Genomic DNA, 17,803 nt, shown 5'->3' with positions numbered 1-17,803 from the left:
TTCTATCTCTAAATAAAATTTTTAAAAATCTCTCCATATACATCACCTCTGGAATTCCCTTTGAAGACAATATATCCTACATCCTTGAAAACATTCTTAAAATGTGTTTCATTGATCAAGTCCTGGTCACCTGCTCCAATACATTCAATGGCTACTTTATTAGATACACCTGTACACTGCTTTTAATGTAATTATCTAATCAGCCAATCATGTGGTAGCATCTCAATGCATGTCGGTGTGGAGTAATGATCAGGAGATTCAGTAGTTGTTGAGAGACGACATTGTGACCAGAGGCCTGGGTGAGGATGGTAAGGACCCAAGTGCTGGAGTATCCCAGACTCAAATCGAGACATGATTTTGAGACTGAAGACAAGGACAGAGTCCTTGACTAGATGCTAGATGAGAATCTGATGAGACTAGATTGGAATCCAAATCAAACAGAAATCCTAAACGCAGTTGAGCTGATGACCGAGCCCCGAATATGAGATCAGGTGTTCTTTAAATATCAAAACCTTGGTGCTAAAACACGGCTGTCAATTAGTGGAGTGGGTCAGAATCGTTAAAGGGATGACATACTCTGGAGAATTGGAGAGTCTAAATCCTGGAGGTTGTCGCAGTCGGATGCATACTGTAACAGGACCCCCTCCCCAATGGCCAAATCCTGACAGTCCTGGCTGCTTGGGGTGTTGTTAACAATAATCACGGATCAGTGCCAGTGTCTAGGACGTCCCTTTTTGGAACCCAGCCCTGTACCTCAGGTCCAAACTCTAACCATTCAACAAGGAGCTGCCAAACGTCCCAAAGAGATTGTGAATCCACAAGTTTCATTAAGTTGAAGACCTGTTCCCCATCCATGAATCTGGGTGGCGGTGGGGCTAAAGGATTGATACTCACAGGTTTCAACTTGGATATTGCCCTGGTTCATATTTTTATTGTTATGCTGTGTGTATTTCATTTTGGCAGCTCTGTAAGAGCAGTCTGTTCTGTTTTCAGCCTGTTTGGGTTATTGTTGAAGCTAGGAGACGTGGAGAAATGTCTGCCATCCGATTAGGATGGCTGAATTAAGGGGAGGTTTCTCTGGTGAGGGACACTAAGGATGGGCTTGAGGGCTTTCGTTCGAGAGGAGATGAAGAGGGAGGAGGTTTCGACCAGGAGTGGGACCAGGATTCGACAAAGCCAAGGGTGAGATCGATTGAGGACTGATGACTATGGAGAAGCTGTGACCTCCAACTTGTGCACGTTAGACTGTTTCGTTAAAATGGGTCCATTTCTTTTTTATGTTCTCTTCTTTACTAATCCTTTAGTCAAATTAAGAAACATAAAGATAATTTTTGAATGATATGCGGTGTACTGTCTGTTATTTTGTGGGACTAATTTGTAACAGGGTAGCAAATTACACAGCATCCAAACAAACAGGGGTTTGGGGCAGGAGAGTGCCTCAATCTTGTGAGTTTGGCGGGGCTGGAGGTTGTCTTACATAACCAAAGAAACCAGGGGGTTTCACCTGGAAGGTGGGATTAATCTTAAGGGTCTTGGGGAGCTGTAAAGTATAAGTTGCTGGGTTCACTTTCTTAAGGTCCTTGAAAGGGCCCATGAAATTGGATGCCAGTGTCCTTGCCTCCATTCAGAGAGGCAAATCTTGATTGGACAGCCAGATTTTTTGCCTAGGCCTCAAAGCTGGGTGGTTCCTGTCTTCTCTTATGGTTGGCCTTCAGTTCAGCCTTTCAGGTAGAGGCCAGCAAATTCTCCCTCACCCTTATCCATTTTTCCTTTCAGCATCTGATGGGATCTTTGGCAGCGGGGACCCAACCACGGCCTTCTGCTCAGGGAAGAGTGGAGAAAACCAAAATTGGGATTCATACAGGGATATCCTATGCACAGATCCCATAGTGGGTTATGAATGACCTCTGCCCACATCAAATATTCACACCACTTATATGGTCTTTCTGAGGCCAGGCGTCATAGGGTTCACTCCAGACCCTGGTTCACCTGCTCTGTCTGACTGTTGGACTGCTGGTGAAACCCAAAGAAAAGGGTCACTGTAGCCCTGATCAGGATACAGAATGCTTTCCAAAAACGCAAAGTGAACTGTGGGCCACAATTGGACACAATGTCCACTGGAAATCTGAGGACCTTGAAGGCCTGATAGACATTCTCAGCCATCTCCACTGCTGATGGTAGTCTGTCCAGTGCTATAAATTTACAGGCTTTCAAGAAGAGATCCAAGATCACCATGATGATGGTCTTCCCCCTGGAAGGCAGAATACCCATGACAAAGTCCACAGAGGTGTGCACCCATGGTCTGCTGTCCGGTACAGGTAGAGGGTGAAGGAACCCCTGAGGTTGGACACGGGTCTTCTTGCTCCAGGCACACACCTGGCATGCTTGCACATATTGTTGGACATCTTTAGCCATTCCAGGCCTCCAAATAGAGCAGGCATACTCATGGAGAGCATCCTGGAGCAAGTTTTTTATAAAGGCCTGGAATACCGATAGTCCAACAGCATGGTCGAAGCGCATGACCAGTTACTCATAGTGCCCTTTTGGTGTGTTGAATGCAGTCTTCCATTCATCACCCTCCTTTATATGGACCAGGTTGTGCATGCTCCGCAAGTCCAGCGTCAAGAATGTTCTTGCCCCTTGGAGTATCTCGAAGGTACGGTTCATGAGTGGAAGGGGGTAACAATTCTCGACTGTTAGGCGATTCAGTCCTCTATAATCAATGCAGGCAAACAAACTTACATACTTCTTCTGTATGAAGAAGAAGCCTGCACCACTGCTGAGGTGGAGGGCTGAATGAATCCCTTTGCAAGAGCCTCTCCTATGTAATCCTCCATAGCATGTCACTCCGGGCCAGAGAGTGCTTACAATCAACCCCTTGGAGGGCAAGTCCCAGGCAGTAAGTTTATTGCACAGTTGTAAGGTCGGTGCAGTGGGTGGAAGAGTCAAGGCCTTTCCCTTGCTGAAAACCCCTTCCAAATACTGGTAGACCAAGGGAATTTCAACTGGCTTGGGTGTTACAGCTACCCACCAAACATCCCTCCAAGTACAGCTCCTGAGGCTCCTTAGGTAGCAGGGGTAATTTGGTACACCTCAGACTTCCCTCCATAGGCTTACTAGAGTCCTCTGTTGAAACAGAGTCCAAATTGGAGCCCTTATTTGGCTCCAGAGACTTGAATCAAATCAGAGTCCAAATCTTCATCCATATCCTTGGACGACAGCAACAAGGTGCTATGAATAGTCTTTGTCCTCCTGGGACTATGCTCCGAGGATCTACGTTTAGGAGCCTTTCCCCTAGATGGTACCTGGAAAATGGTTCTCTCAGGCTTGGCTGCTAGGGATTCAGAATTCTTGGGCATCTCCTTGCCAGACTTCTTGGCTTGTTCCTGAACCTGAGACCCTTTATCTCCAGTTCCAGCACACATCTGACTAGACTTGCATGTTCTTGTTGACTGAGTTGGCTTGTCCACCCTTGGAGGCAAGACTGGGTCAACTGAAGGCTTCAGATAACCCTGAGCAAAAGTCTGCCTCCTCGCCAGTCGCTTTTTTTGGGAGAGCCTGAGGGGTTGGAACACCAAAGTGAAAGCATTCCTTCTTGCAAAGACTGCAGCTTCAGATATTCAGCTCACCTTGTTCCTGCAGTAGTAGCAGCAACCTTGACTCTGACACAGCAATCTCTCATCGGCAGAGAGTTTGGTGCAGCCGATTTGCAATGGCTCAACAGAGCCTTGTGCAGGAGGCAGGCTGGCCATCGTCCGAGGTCAGGAACTGGAATTACGATGTGACGAGGCTGGGCTTGAGCTGGCCTTCTTTAAATTCTTGAGATATTTCCACTTGTGCTCTCCCAGATGATTATCGAGGTGGATGGACTGATCAGTCAGCGCCTCAAAGTCCATTACCAGCTCTCCCAAAGCAACGGCAACCTTTAATCCGCCCCAGAGTCCGTGGTGGCACAGAGCGGTCAAGGCCTCCCCGTTCCAGCCACGTTCCTGGGCTGAAGTTCGAAATCCAATCATGTAGTCGGCAGCTGAATGGCTACCTTGACACAACTTCATCAGATAATCCGGCGGCCTGTTGGCTCCAGCAGGATGATGGAACACCCTCTCCGTGGTGTTCATGAAAAGCGGGAGAGCTAGAGTTCAGAAACCAATGAGGACTGTGCGAGGAAACCAGGGCAAGGAGCCAGGACTCCACACTGCACCCAATGGCCTCACTTGAGCAATTCTGGCTTGCTCCTAGCAACATGGTGACCTGGAGGTCATGTGTCTCCAGGCCCTGTCTTGCAATCTTCCTGCTGTGGCTGGCCACAACTGACGGGAGACTCCAGTATCCCACTGGGTCCACATTGGCTCAATCGTACTGTGATGAAAGGCCGAGGGGAGGCTGGTAAGGACCCAAGTACTGGAGTATCTGAGACTAGAATCGAGACGTGATTTCGAAACTGAGACAAGAACAAAGTTCTTGACTAGATGCTAGACAAGAATCCAACCGAGACAGAAATCCTAAACATAATCACAGACTAAAACAGGGTTGAGCTGAAGATCGAGCACCAAACCTGAGTTTAGGGCTTTTTAAATATCCAAATCTTGGCACCAAAACATGGATGCCAATTAGTGGAACAAGCCAGAATCTTTAAAGGGGTCATGCCAGCTTTACATAACCCAGAACATTGGACTGTCTAAGCCCTGGAGGCTGGCGTGGTCAGGTGCATACCATAACAAACATCAAAAATTGAAAACAAATGTGACCTAAGTGACTTCAACCATAGAACGATTGTTGGTGCCAGACGGGGTGATTTGAGTATCTCAGAAACTACTAATCTTCTGGAACTTTCATACACCATAGTTTCTGGAATTTACAGAGAATGCTGTGAAAAACAAAAAAAAATCCAATGAATGACAGTTCTGTGGGTGAAAACACCTTGTTAATGAGAGAGATCAGAGGAGAATGGCAAGACTGGTTTCTAGCTGACAGGAAGGGGACAGTAAATCAAGTGGCCACATATTACAACACTGGCGTGCAGAAGAGCATCTCTGAATACACAACACATCAAACTTTAAGTGGATGGGCTACAGCAGCAGAAGACCATGAACTTATACTCAGTGGCCACTTTATTAGGTAAGGAGATACCTAATAAAGAGGCATCTGAGTGTATCTGCTTGCCGGGATATCGAATCTTGTTTGCTAACACTCCTGTGTTAACTGTCTAGCACCTCGGAATGTTTCACTATGTTAAAAATATTAGATAATGAGAGAGATCTAGAAAATTATAAAGCTAGCAGGAAGGAACTTAAGAATGAAATTAGGAGAGCCAGAAGGAGCCATCAGAAGGCCTTGGCGAGCAGGAACCCCAAAACCCAAAGGCGTTCTACAGGTATGTGAAGAGTAAGAGGATAAGACATGAGAGAATAGGGCCAATCAAGTGTGACAGTGGAAAAGTGTGTATGGAACCGGAGGAGATAGCAGAGATACCTAATGAATACGTCACTTCAGTATTTTCTATGGAAAAGGATCTTGGCGATTGTAGGGATGATTTACAGTGGATTGAAAAGCTTGAGCATATAGACATTAAGAAGGAGGATGTGCTGGAGCTTTTGAAAAGCATCAAATTGGATAAGTCTCTGGGACTGGATGAGATGTACCCCAGGCTACAGTTGGAGGTGAAAGAGGAGATTACTGAGCCTCTGGCAATGATCTTTGCATCATCAATATGTAAGGGAGAGGTTCCAGAGGATTGGAGGGGTGCAGATGTTGTTATCTTATTCAAGAAAGGGAGTAGAGATAGCCCAGGAAGTTATAGACCAGTGAGTCCTACTTCAGTGGTTGATAAGTTGATGGAGAAGATCCTGAGAGGCAGGATGTATGCACATTTGGAGAAGCATAATATGAATAGGAATAGTCAGCATGGCTTTGTGAAAGGCAGGTCATGCATTATGAGCCTGATTGAATTTTTTGAGGATGTGACTAAACATATTGATGAAGGTAGAGCAGTAGATGTAGTGTATATGAGAAAGTAAGGACGCATGGGATCCAAGGGGACCTTGCTTTGTGGATCCAGAATTGGCTTGCCCACAGAAGGCAATGACTGGTTGTAGATGGGTGATATTCTGCATGGAGGTTGGTGACCAGTGGTGTGCCTCAGGGATCTGTTCTGGGACCCCTTCTCTTAGTGATTTTTATAAACGACCTGGATAATGAAGTGGAGAGATGGGTTAGTAAGTTTGCTGATGACAAAAAGGTTACAACAAGACATTGATAGGATGCAAAACTGGACTGAGAAATGGCAACTGGAGTTCAACCCAGATAAGTGTGAAGTGGTTCATTTGGTAGGTCAAATCTGATGGCAGTATATAGTATTAATGGTAAGACTCTTGATGGTGTGGAGGATCAGAGGGATCTTGGGGTCCAAGTCCATAGGACACTCAAAGCTGTTGCGCAGGTTGATTCTGTGATTAAGAAGGCATTTGGCACATTGGTGTTCATCAACTATGGGATTGAATTTAAGAGCCAAGAGGTAACGTTACAGCTATATAGGACCCTGGTCAGACCCCACTTGGAGTACTGTGCTCAGTTCTGGTCACCTCACTACAAGAAGGATGTGGGACCTTTAGAAAGGGTGCAGAGGAAATTTATAAAGATGTTGCCTGGACTGGGGAGCATGCCTTTTGAGAATAAGTTGAGTGAACTCGGCCTTTTCTCCTTGGAGTGACAGAGGATGAGAGGTGACCTGATACAGATGTATAAGATGATGAGAGGCATTGATGGTATGGATAATCAGAGGCTTTTCCCCAGGGCTGAAATGGCTAGCACAAGAGGGCACAGGTTTAAGGTGCTTGGAAGTAGGTACAGAGGAGATGTCAGGGTTAAGTTTTTTTACACAGAGAGTGATGAGTGAGTCGAATGGGCTGCCGGCGACGGTGGTGGGGGTGGAAACGATAGGGTCTTTTAAGAGACTCCTGGATAGGTACATGGAGCTTAGAAAAATAAAGGGCTATGGGTAACACTAGGTAATTTCTAAAGTAAGTACATGTTCGGCACAGCATTGTGGACTGAAGAGCCTGTATTGTGCTGTAGGTTTTCTATTAACTGTATCTTTCCCCATGGATGTCCAGTCCCTTTATCTCCCATCAAGAAGGTCTTAAAACTCTCCACTTGTTTCTCAGCAAATTACCCAACCAGTTCCACTTCCTCACCACCCTCTTTCATCTGGCAGAACTGGTCCTCACCCTCAACAGTTTTTCCTCCCACTTTCTCCAAACTCAAGGAGTAACCGTCGCCTCCTGCAAGGGCCCCGCTTTGCCTGCCTTTTCATTGGCCATGTAGGACAGTCCATGTTCCAGGCCTTCACTGGTAATGGTCCCCAACTCTTCCCGTGCTACTTTAAGACTGCAGTGGTGATGCTTCATGCACCCATGCTGAGCTCTTCAATTTCATCAACCATGCCTCCAGCTTCCACTCTGCTCTTAAATTCACTTGACCTGTTTCTGGAACATCCCTCCCCTTTCTCGATCTCTCTGTCTCCACCTCTGGGGAAAAACTGTTGACTGACATCTACCGATTCCCACGGCTATCTTGACTATACCTCTCCCCACCCTATCTCCTGTAAAAATTCTATTCCTTTTTCTCGGTTCCTTCATCTCTACCGCATCTGTTCTCAGGATGAGGTTTTCCTTTCCAGTCCATTAGAGGTGTCCTCCTTCTTCAAGTAATGGGCTTTCCTTTCCTCCGCCATTGAGACTGTCCTCACCTGCATCTTCTTCATTTCTTGGACATCAATGCTGAACCCAGCTTCCCCCACCTTAACAGGAATAGAGTTCCTGTTGTCCTCACCTACCACCCCATGAGCTTCTGCATCCAACACATCATTTTCCACAAATTCTGCCATCTTCAATGGGATCCTACCACTAGACACATCTTTACGCCCTCCCTCCCCACACTCCACTGTCTGCCGAGATCGCTCCCTCCATTACTCCTTTGTCCATTCGTTCCTTCCCCACCAATCTCCCTCCTGGCACACATCCCTTGCAAGCAACAGATATGCTACACTTGCCCATTTACCTCCTCTCTTCATTCAGGACAAACAGACCTTCCAGATAGGCAACTCTTCACCTGTGAATCTGGCGGGGTCATCTACTGTAACCGGTGCTCCCAATACAGCCTCTCTACGTTGGCGAGACCCGATTTAAGTTGGGGGACCACTTTGTCCAGCACCTCCACCTCATCTGTCAAAAGCAGAATTTCCTGGTGGCCAAACATTTTAATTCCTACTGTTAAAAACACAATGTGGATTACTTAATTTCTCTCCAGTCAGGGAATTCTCCATCTCAGAAGCTTCAGATGGATTTCAAACTTCAGCTCAAACACTGACCTTGTTTCTGGAGAGAAAATAAATCGCTGGATGTCAGCTGCAGTTGGTGGAAGAAAGTGGCAAAGGCCCTGCTGGCTTTGGGCTACGGAGAGGAGCATGCCTCGGTATTGGAAAAGGTAGCTTCATCCTTTGTTAACAATGATACCTTCAGTATTAAGGAGGGACCTTTTCCTGCAGGAGTCATCTGTTTATGGTATTGCTCTGCTCAAAGGTCTGAGCTGTTTGGCACACGGGCAATTTCCTGTTTATAACATAGGAGTAGTGGATTTGAGAACAGCCTTTGGTGACCGTGGCATGTTTAAACAGAGATGCAGTGTAACAAACAAAAACTGACGCAAGCAGTAGAGCCAGGAATTTGCTGAAGTGGGCAGACCTTGTTTGATTTCCCTCTTTGCCAGGCACCCTTCAGCCTGAAGCATTTTGCACCCAATGTGCAGGAAATGAGCGTGACATAAGCAAGGGAGCATTGAGACCTCAGTCAGTGGTAGGGCCAAGCTTCTATCTGTACGGCCAAGGAGATTTAAGGAGAGTTAAAGGTTGACAGAGAAAGTAATTGGGTGAATTAAAGTCAAATCGGGTTCTGAGTTCATGGAAATGGAGAGGGAATAAGTTACAAGGAAAATTAGCATTGGAACGGGAATGCTCGGTAAAGGGCCAAAACAGCAATCCTGATTGAGTGATCTGTTTCGGATAGAGTGCATTGAAAAGAAATTTGTTACAAGGAAATATGATATATGTATATGGTATGGCTGTAAATTCACCACTTTATTTATTTTTATTGATTATTTATTGAGATACAATGTGGAACACGCCGTCCAGCGATCCCTGACTTAACTGTAGCCCAGTCATGGAACAACTTCCAATGACTAATTGACCTACCAATCAGTACATCTTTGGAGAGTGAGAAGAAACTGGAGCACCCAGAGGAAACCCACAGTCACGGAGAGAACATACAAACTCCTTACAGACAGCACTGGGAATTGAACCAGGATCCCCTGTACTTAAAGCATTGTGCTAAGCACTATGCTACTGTTTCCTCAGGTGATCTACAGGCATACTTTCAAAGGCCTTTTACAACCCATGTTTTCACTATGATTTTTATTTGAAGTCTGTCTTTGTTTGTTCGTTAATGTTAGTCAGTGTGAATCAGTCAGTGTATCATTTCTTTGTAAAATTCTATTCTATTTATTATTTTATCCTGGAAATACCTGCAAAAAAATGAATCTCAAAGTAGTATACGTTAACATACACGTAGAGTACATATTTTGATAATAAATTTATTTTGAACTTTGAACTATTGCAGATTGAATATAAAGTGCAAGAAGGACAAAACAGTTTCACCCAGTCCAAAGGGGAACCTGCTCAGTGAGGTGGTTTATAATTGACCCTTTAATATAAGAAGTGTGTATTTTATAATAGTTATCCTGTCAGTAAGTTATGATTCTGAGTGCATATTGTTAAGCTTCACTACATTTCCTCCTCAGTTAAACACCAGCAGTCAAGAGTGATTTGAATCCTGATCACTTCCTCCTTCCATTAGACAAGAAATATTATGTTGAACCGCTCCTGCTCTGTCCCTTTCCTCCTGATCTACCCATTTCTGCCTGTACTCCATTACTTTTTTTCCTCTCCTCCATCCACTGCACCTGCCCATCTCCAACATATCCCTTCCCTGGTGTTCACATCCTGCCCTCCCCACCTCCCTCACTTCACTCTGCGCTCCATATCTACTATCAGATTCCATCATCTTCAGCCCTTTGTTCCCGCCACCTACCACCTCCCAGCCTTTGTTGTTAGTTCCACTCTCCCCTCCTCCATTGACCTATCACCCCTCTTCACCTAGATCCACTCATCACCTGCCTGCACCTCTTTATACTGGCCATTTCCCCTCTATTGCTCAATCCAGGTGAAGGATCTCGACTCAAATCATTGACTTCCACAGTTGCTAAGGAGACCTGTTGTCTTCTTCCAACATCTTGTGTGTTGCTTCAGCAGCTGTAGTCTCTTGTGTCTCATGGCTCAATTGTGAAGCTAACGATTTCAAATTGTATGCACTTAAACTGCCCACAAGACTTTGCTGTGATTGTAATGATTTTATTAAAACATTTCTCTCCCAGGCAATGGTAGGAAAATCTAGCTCCATATGTCTAGGCTTTTTGCCAGTCTGAGCCCTGGGGTGAAAGACCGATGTTGTAATGCATGCCTCTTCTCACTCGAAAACCTGGAGCTCTCCATCACAAGATCTGCCAACATTCCAGGGTTGCCCAGAGCCTCCAGGAATTAAAGATTAATATCCACGTCACTGCTGTAAGCAACTGAGGAAGCAATAATCACTGGAACATTAAAAATATGATGTGTTCTTACTGCATTTTTATTGAACACATTGGCAGGCTAATTATGAGGGGTGGGGATGTTGTGCAGGAAGATGTGCACATAGAAATAGTAGCTCATTTCATTTGCACAGGAGCTTTTGGTTCTGCGTGTGATCAGAACCATGGAAATTTACAGCACCGAGTGAAGTCGTTCTACCCATGTCCACAATGGGAGAAAAGAGGTGACCTGATTGAAACTTGTCATATATTGAAAGGCCTAGATAGAGTGGATGTGGAGAGGTTGTTTCCTGTAGTGGGTGAGTCTAGGACCAGAGGGCACAGCCTCAGAAAAGAAGGATGTCCTTTTCAAACAGAGATGAGGCAGAATTTCTTTAGCCAGAGGTGGTGACTCTGTGGAATTCATTGATACAGATGGCTGTGGAGGGAGGTTGATAAATTCTTGATTAGTAAGGGCATCAGAGGTTACGGGGAGAAGGCAGGAGGATGGGATTGGAAGGGATAAGGAATCAGCCATGATGCAATAGCAGAACACACTTGATGGCCCAAATGGCCTCATTCTGTTCCCGTGTTTTATGGTTTATAGCTAGTCTGATCTCATTGTCAAACTCCAGATCTATCATTCAACCATTCACCCATCCAGTGACAGAGTAGATAGATTACCAGAGAGCAGAAGGAAGACATTTCTCCCAGTGATTGGATAGGGTCCAGAATTTGCTCTCTGTACAAACCCTCAATGCATTTGATCTCACCCCTCTTTCCTGTCCTCTTTATCTGCCCATCATCTATACATCCCTCTCACCATTTCCCCTTCCCACCTTCTTCCCTTTATTCCATGGTGTCTTGTCCTCTTCTATCAATTTCCATCTGCATCAATCCTTTCTTACTTCCACCCACCACCTCTCAACTACTTACTTCATTCCCACTGTCTCCACCCTCTCTGTCTATCATCTCCCTCGCCTGCATCTACCTATCATGTGTGAGCTCTTACTCTACTTCTCTCTCTTCCCCCCTCCCACCTTTCTCCCCTCTTTCTTTTTGGTCCTGATGAAGGATCAGTACCGAACCATCGACTGAACCTTCCATAGATGCTGCCTGACTCTCCGAGTTCTTCCAGCGCTTTTGGAAGCCAGATTTCTAACATTTATACTTCCTTGTGTCTGCATTTGAGATCTACCTGGGTTAATGTCCAATAGCCAAGCTTACTGAACAGGAGGTTGATAGCAGTGAGGGTTTCTGCCTCCAGAAGCTTGACAGACAGTGAGCTCCAGACACCCATCACTCATTGGACCAATCTTTCTTCTTCTACACACCTCTAACACTCCTTTTATTGAAGACTTTAAATCTGTGTCCTTTGTTATAGGTCTCTCAAAAGGAATTAAGCCTTCCCTTTCACCATACCTTGGTCTCTCATACGTTTATCCACCTTGATTAATTCTTCTTTCAGCCTCCTCTATTGCACATTTTATTTTAATATATTTTTTAGAGATGCAGCACAGTAACAGGCCCTTCTGGCCCAACGAGCCCACACCACCTAATTACAGCCATGTGACCAATTAACCTACTAATCCGTAAGTATTTGGGATGTGGGAAGATTCTGGCAGAAACCTATGAGGTCACAGGAAAAATGTACAGACAGTGGCAGGAATTGAACCCAAGGTCACTGGTGCTGTAAGATGCTGTGCTAACCACTACATGTGACTATGACAACATCTACGCAAAGCCCCTCTGCACTCTCTCTAGTCCTATCACATCCTTCCTGTAATGTGGAGGCCAAAAACATACACAGTAATCTGACTGTCGTCCAATTAACGTTGCCTACAGGACGTGTGTGGTCATACTGATCTTAATTTCTCTGCCTCAGGAAAAATGTCTAGTCTGTTATCTCAAATACTTTACCACCATGGACTACCAAACTCAGAGATTAGTAGGTGGGGAGAAGCTGTACTGCATAGTCTTGCTTCTATGGACTGCTTCTCTATACGCCATGCACCTGTTTTAAGGGTTATGAAGAAATCTCGACAGTGAATAGTCCAGGGCTATTGAGTAAAGTGTCCATAAGACCATAAATTCAAAAGGTTTATTGTCATTCAACCATATACCGTCAAACGAAACAACATTCCTCCGTAGCAGTACATATTACTCACACAAACAACACAGAAAGTAATATTACCACAAATAAATTAACAATAAGGCGCATTTACGACACAAGATAAAAAGTAAACAGTATAATGCTACTGGCACTAAAAAGATTGTTGGACAGATGGAAGGGATCATTGACGAACCTGAAGGCCCTGTGTATGCAGCACACCTGATGGATGGAAGAGAGACCCCGATGATCCTCTCAGCTGTCCTCGCAGTTCTTTGTAGGGACTTGCAGTCAGATGCCTTGCAATTCCCGCACCAGGTGGTGATGCAGCTGACCAGGACACTCTCAAAAGTGATGCTGTAAAAATTGGTCAGAACGGGGGGGGGGGGGGGTGCACTGTGCAAACTCACTCACCTCAGTCTCCTCAGGAAGTGGAGAAGCTGCTGGGCCTTCTTCATCAACGTGGTGGTGTTGAGGAACCAGGTGAGACTATCCTTGATGTGCACTCCCAGAAACTTGTCGAACTCCTATGTGCAGCTAACAGTGATCCTTCTGAAAGTCCACAATCACCTCTTTGGTCCTGTTCACGTTGTTGTGCTGACACCATTCTACCAGCTGTTCTACCTTCTCTCTGTACACCATCTCATTGTCATTGTTGTCTGTTGTGTCATCAGAAAACCTGATGATCCGGTTTGAAATGGATCGGGCAGGGCAGACATGCATCTGCAGCACTGCTCAGTGTGATGGGGCTAGAAATATTTTTACCAACATGGACTGAACTGTGGCATTTCTGTCAAGAAGTCTAAGAGCCAGTTACAGAGACCCAACGAGGATGGTTTCCCCACCAGCATCTGAGGGATTCTTGAATTAAGCACCAAGCTGAAGTCGATAAACAGCATCCTGGCGTATGAGGCTCCATTTTCCAGGTGGGACAGGGCAGAGCGGAGTGCAGAGGCTATGTCATCATCAGTGAACCAATGTGAGTGAAAAGCAAACTGGAAAGGATTTAATGTAGCAGGAAGATGGGATTTAATGCGATCCATAGGTTGCTAATCAAAGCATTTCATTATTGTTGAGGTCAAAGCCACTGGACGGTAGTTGTTAAGGCAGGTTGCTGTCATCCACTTGGGATGACGGTGGCTGCACTGAGGCCTATGGCGACAGTGGACTGTTTCAGAGAGATATTGAAGGTGTCTGTTAGAACCTCGGTTAAATGGGCTGCGCAGGCCCTCAGCACCCAACCAGGTATGCTATCAAGCCCCGCAGCTGTCGCAGGTTGACCCTCGCGAAGGTCTTTCTCACGTCAGCTGCAGCCAGACAAGGGTGCATGCATCTTGGGGGTCGGGGTGGAAGAAGTGGGGTGGGACTTCCTCACCAGCACATCATTCTGTGCGTCAAACCAAGGGTAAAAGACATTCAGCCTATCAAGAAGAGAGGCGTCATTTTGGTTGATGTGAAAGGTGGATTGGTAGAGTGTTACGGTCTGAATGCCCTGCCACACCTCTCTGGTGTCACAGGAATGGCTGTATATTCTCTGCAAATAATCCTGTTTTGCCTTCCTGGCGGTACAGGAACGCGCAGCTCTTGCTGAACTGAGAGCGGTCTTACTCCCCAACCTGAAGGCAGAATCCTGATCTCTCAGCTGTGCCCGGACCCCTGCTGTCAGCCATGGCTCCTGATTTGCCCTCACAGAGATGTGTTGAATAACGATGACGTCCTCAATGCACTTTTCCATGTAGCCAGTCACAGATCTTGCATAGTCATTGATGGCCGTAGGTAGCCACCTCCCTGAACATGTTTTCAAAACAGTCCCACAATGCTAAGGTTGCTCCCTCTGGCCAGCTCTTTACCTCCCTTTGACTCCTTTAATCAGTGGTCAGAATGTAGGGATTAGCATAACAGGAAGTGGTCAGAGTATCCGAGGTGGAAGCGGGGGGCAGCTTTGTATGCACCAGGGGTATTTGTATAAACCAGGCCTACCTTTGGGAGCAGAGTTTACATGCTGATAAGACTGATGGTGTAACAGTTCATCCTTTGCGTCGTTCTTATAATCACAAGACAGGATATTAAGAACACCAAGTACTGTAGCCTACCTCACTAGTAAGTTGTTGGATAGCAGATATGCTCCACAGCATGTGCCTTCGCCCAGGGGAGAAGGCATCGGAAGCAATACTCAAGGAAACAGAAGTGCGTAAAGTGCTCTGGTATTCATGCAAAACCATAGGGAAAACCCTGCAGGCCTGCTTTCCCATCAATTCTGCTTTCAAACGTTCAATTGCCAAAAAATCTATCTTATTATTTTTCTCAGAGACTGAATCAGCATGAGGAGGACTAAGAGCCCCTCTCCAGCCCTTTATCTCGTTCCCCTATCAGCTTCCCATCTCTTTATTTCACCCCTTCTCCCTTTCCCGGTTTCACTTATCACCTACCTCCTTGCGCTTTTTCCTCCCCCCTCACTTTCTTGATCCAACTTCTCATCTTTTCTTCCAGTCCTGAAGGGTCTCGGCCCAAAGTGTCGACTGTTTACTCTTGTCCATAGCTGCTGCCTGGCCTGCTGAGTTCCTCCAGTGTTTTGTGTGTGTTACTAAGGTGAAGGCCTACTGTGCCCTCATCCTGACCGAAACATGCCTCCAGGATACCACCTCTGAAGTGGCCATTCCTGAGGTAGAGGGCTTCATCTCTTTTTGATGGAATTCCTGTTGGCGAGGCCCTCAGTGGAGATGTATGTGTCTATGATAATAAGAACTTGTGTGTGAACGCGGCGGTAGGACGAGTCACTGTTTGCCCCTAGTAGCGTTCTTAACGGCGAAGTGCAAGCCCTTCTATTTACTGAAGAAGTTCACTGCATTTGTGATTATGGCTGTATACACCCACCCTCCACCCCACCACCCCCCACCCTGTGCTAACGCTTGGGAGATGCTGTGTGAGCTCCACAACAACATCAGTGACCTGCAAACCACACAATCCGACAGTTTCTTTACTGTTGCTGGTGACTTCAACCATGCTGCCTTAAAAGCAGTCCTACCTAAATTCTATCAGCATGTTGATTTTGCTACTTATTGAAAGCATAAAATATAGAAGCAGAATTAGGCCAGTTAACCCATCAGGTCTGCTCTGCCATTCCATCAGCGTTGATTTATTAACCCCATTCTCCTGTCGCATAAACTCTTCTCGGGCTTCCAGCCAGGTCTAGGTGTTGAATTTAACCAACATTTTGATGACAAACTCCGCCACCTTCATCAGGGATGATGCCTCGGCATGTCTAGTCCAGTGGTGTATATCCTCAACTCCCATTGTCTGTCTCTCCTGATCAGTTAGTTCTCAAAGTTTCCACCGTCACACTTTGTTTAAAATCGTATTCCAGTTCTTACTTAGAGCAAGACCTTCATCTTTGTTGAAGTTCCTAATTTTATGTATCATATATGCCAAGAAAGCACTCGATCCTTTTTTCCATTCTCCTGTCTTCTCGTCATTACTTTAAACCTCTTTACCATTCACGGAGCAATCATTCTCTGCCTTAAATACAGAGAGTCGGCACAACATTGTAGGCCGACGGGCCTGTAATGTGCTGTACTATTCTATGTTCTATGTTATGTTTCTTGTAACAGTCTCTGATCTCTGTACTGCTGGTCTGTAATATAATCCCATTAATGTGGTCATCCCATTCTTATCGCTCAGTTCCAACCACATATCCTCAATAGAAATGACTTTCGGTATGTCCTGTCTGAACACTACCATGGCATTTTCCCTGATCTTCTATTAATACCTGCCCCTATATCATGTCTAAAACAATGGAATCCTGGAACACTGAACTGCCTGATCTGCCCCTCCTACAACCAAGTCACACTAATGGCTACAATATCATTATTCCACATGTTGATCCATGCTCTAACCTCATCTCCCTTATCTACAATACTCCTTGCTTTGAAATAGATGCAATATTGGTCCCATCATGCTCAACCTTTCATTTCCTGTCTTTGTATGTAGGCTTAACATCTGCTTTCACCATAAACACTCCACTAGCTGTTTGGACCTCTGGTTCCCATCCCACTGCATCCCTAGTTTAAACCGCTCTGTGTAGCACTGGTAGAGCTTCCCACAAGGATGTTGGTCCCCGTCCAGTTTAGATGCAAACTGGTCCATTTGTACATGTCCCACCTTCCCTGGAAGAGAGCTCAATGATACAAAACTCTGAAGCCCTCCCTCCTGCACCATCTCCCTAGCCACATGTTAAACTGTATTATCTTCCTATTTCTAGCCTCACTAGCACATGGTACAGGCAGCAATCCTGAGATCACATCCCTAGAGGTTAGCTCCTAAATCCCTGAACTCACTTTGCAGGACCTTGTCACACTTCCTGCCTCTGTCATTAGTACCGACGTAGACCACGACCTCTGAAGAATGCTATGAATTCCAACAGAGTTCCTGATCTGGCACCTGGGAGATAACATGACATCTGGAAAAGCTCCTTCTCATCCACAGAACCTCTTCTCTGTTCGCCTAATCAATGAATCCCCGTCACTACTGCTTGTCTCTTCTTCCTAATGCATTGATGAAGGTAGAGCAGTAGGTGTAGTGTATATGGATTTCAGCAATGCATTTGATAAGGTGCCCCATGCAAGGCTTATTGAGAAAGTAAGGAGGCATGGGATCCAAGGGACCTTGCTTTGTGGATCCAGAACTGGCTTGCCCACAGAAGGCAAAGAGTGGTTGTAGACGGGTCATATTCTGCATGCAGGTCGGTGACCAGTGGTGTGCCTCAGGGATCTGTTCTGGGACCCCTAAATGACCTGGATGAGGAAGTGGAGGGATGGTTTAGTAAGTTTGCTGATGACACAAAGGTTGGTGCTGTCAGAGGTTATAGAGGGACATTGATAGGATGCAAAACTGGGCCGAGAAGTGGCAGATGGAGTTCAACCCAGATAAGTGTGAAGTGGTTCATTTTGGTAGGTCAAATATGATGGCAGAATATAGCATTAATGGTAAGACTCTTGGCAGTGTTGAGGATCAGAGGGA

Source organism: Hemitrygon akajei, chromosome 7 (genome assembly GCF_048418815.1).
Source record: "Hemitrygon akajei chromosome 7, sHemAka1.3, whole genome shotgun sequence".
Lineage (NCBI taxonomy): Eukaryota > Metazoa > Chordata > Chondrichthyes > Myliobatiformes > Dasyatidae > Hemitrygon > Hemitrygon akajei.
This window is presented reverse-complemented; position numbering follows the sequence as displayed.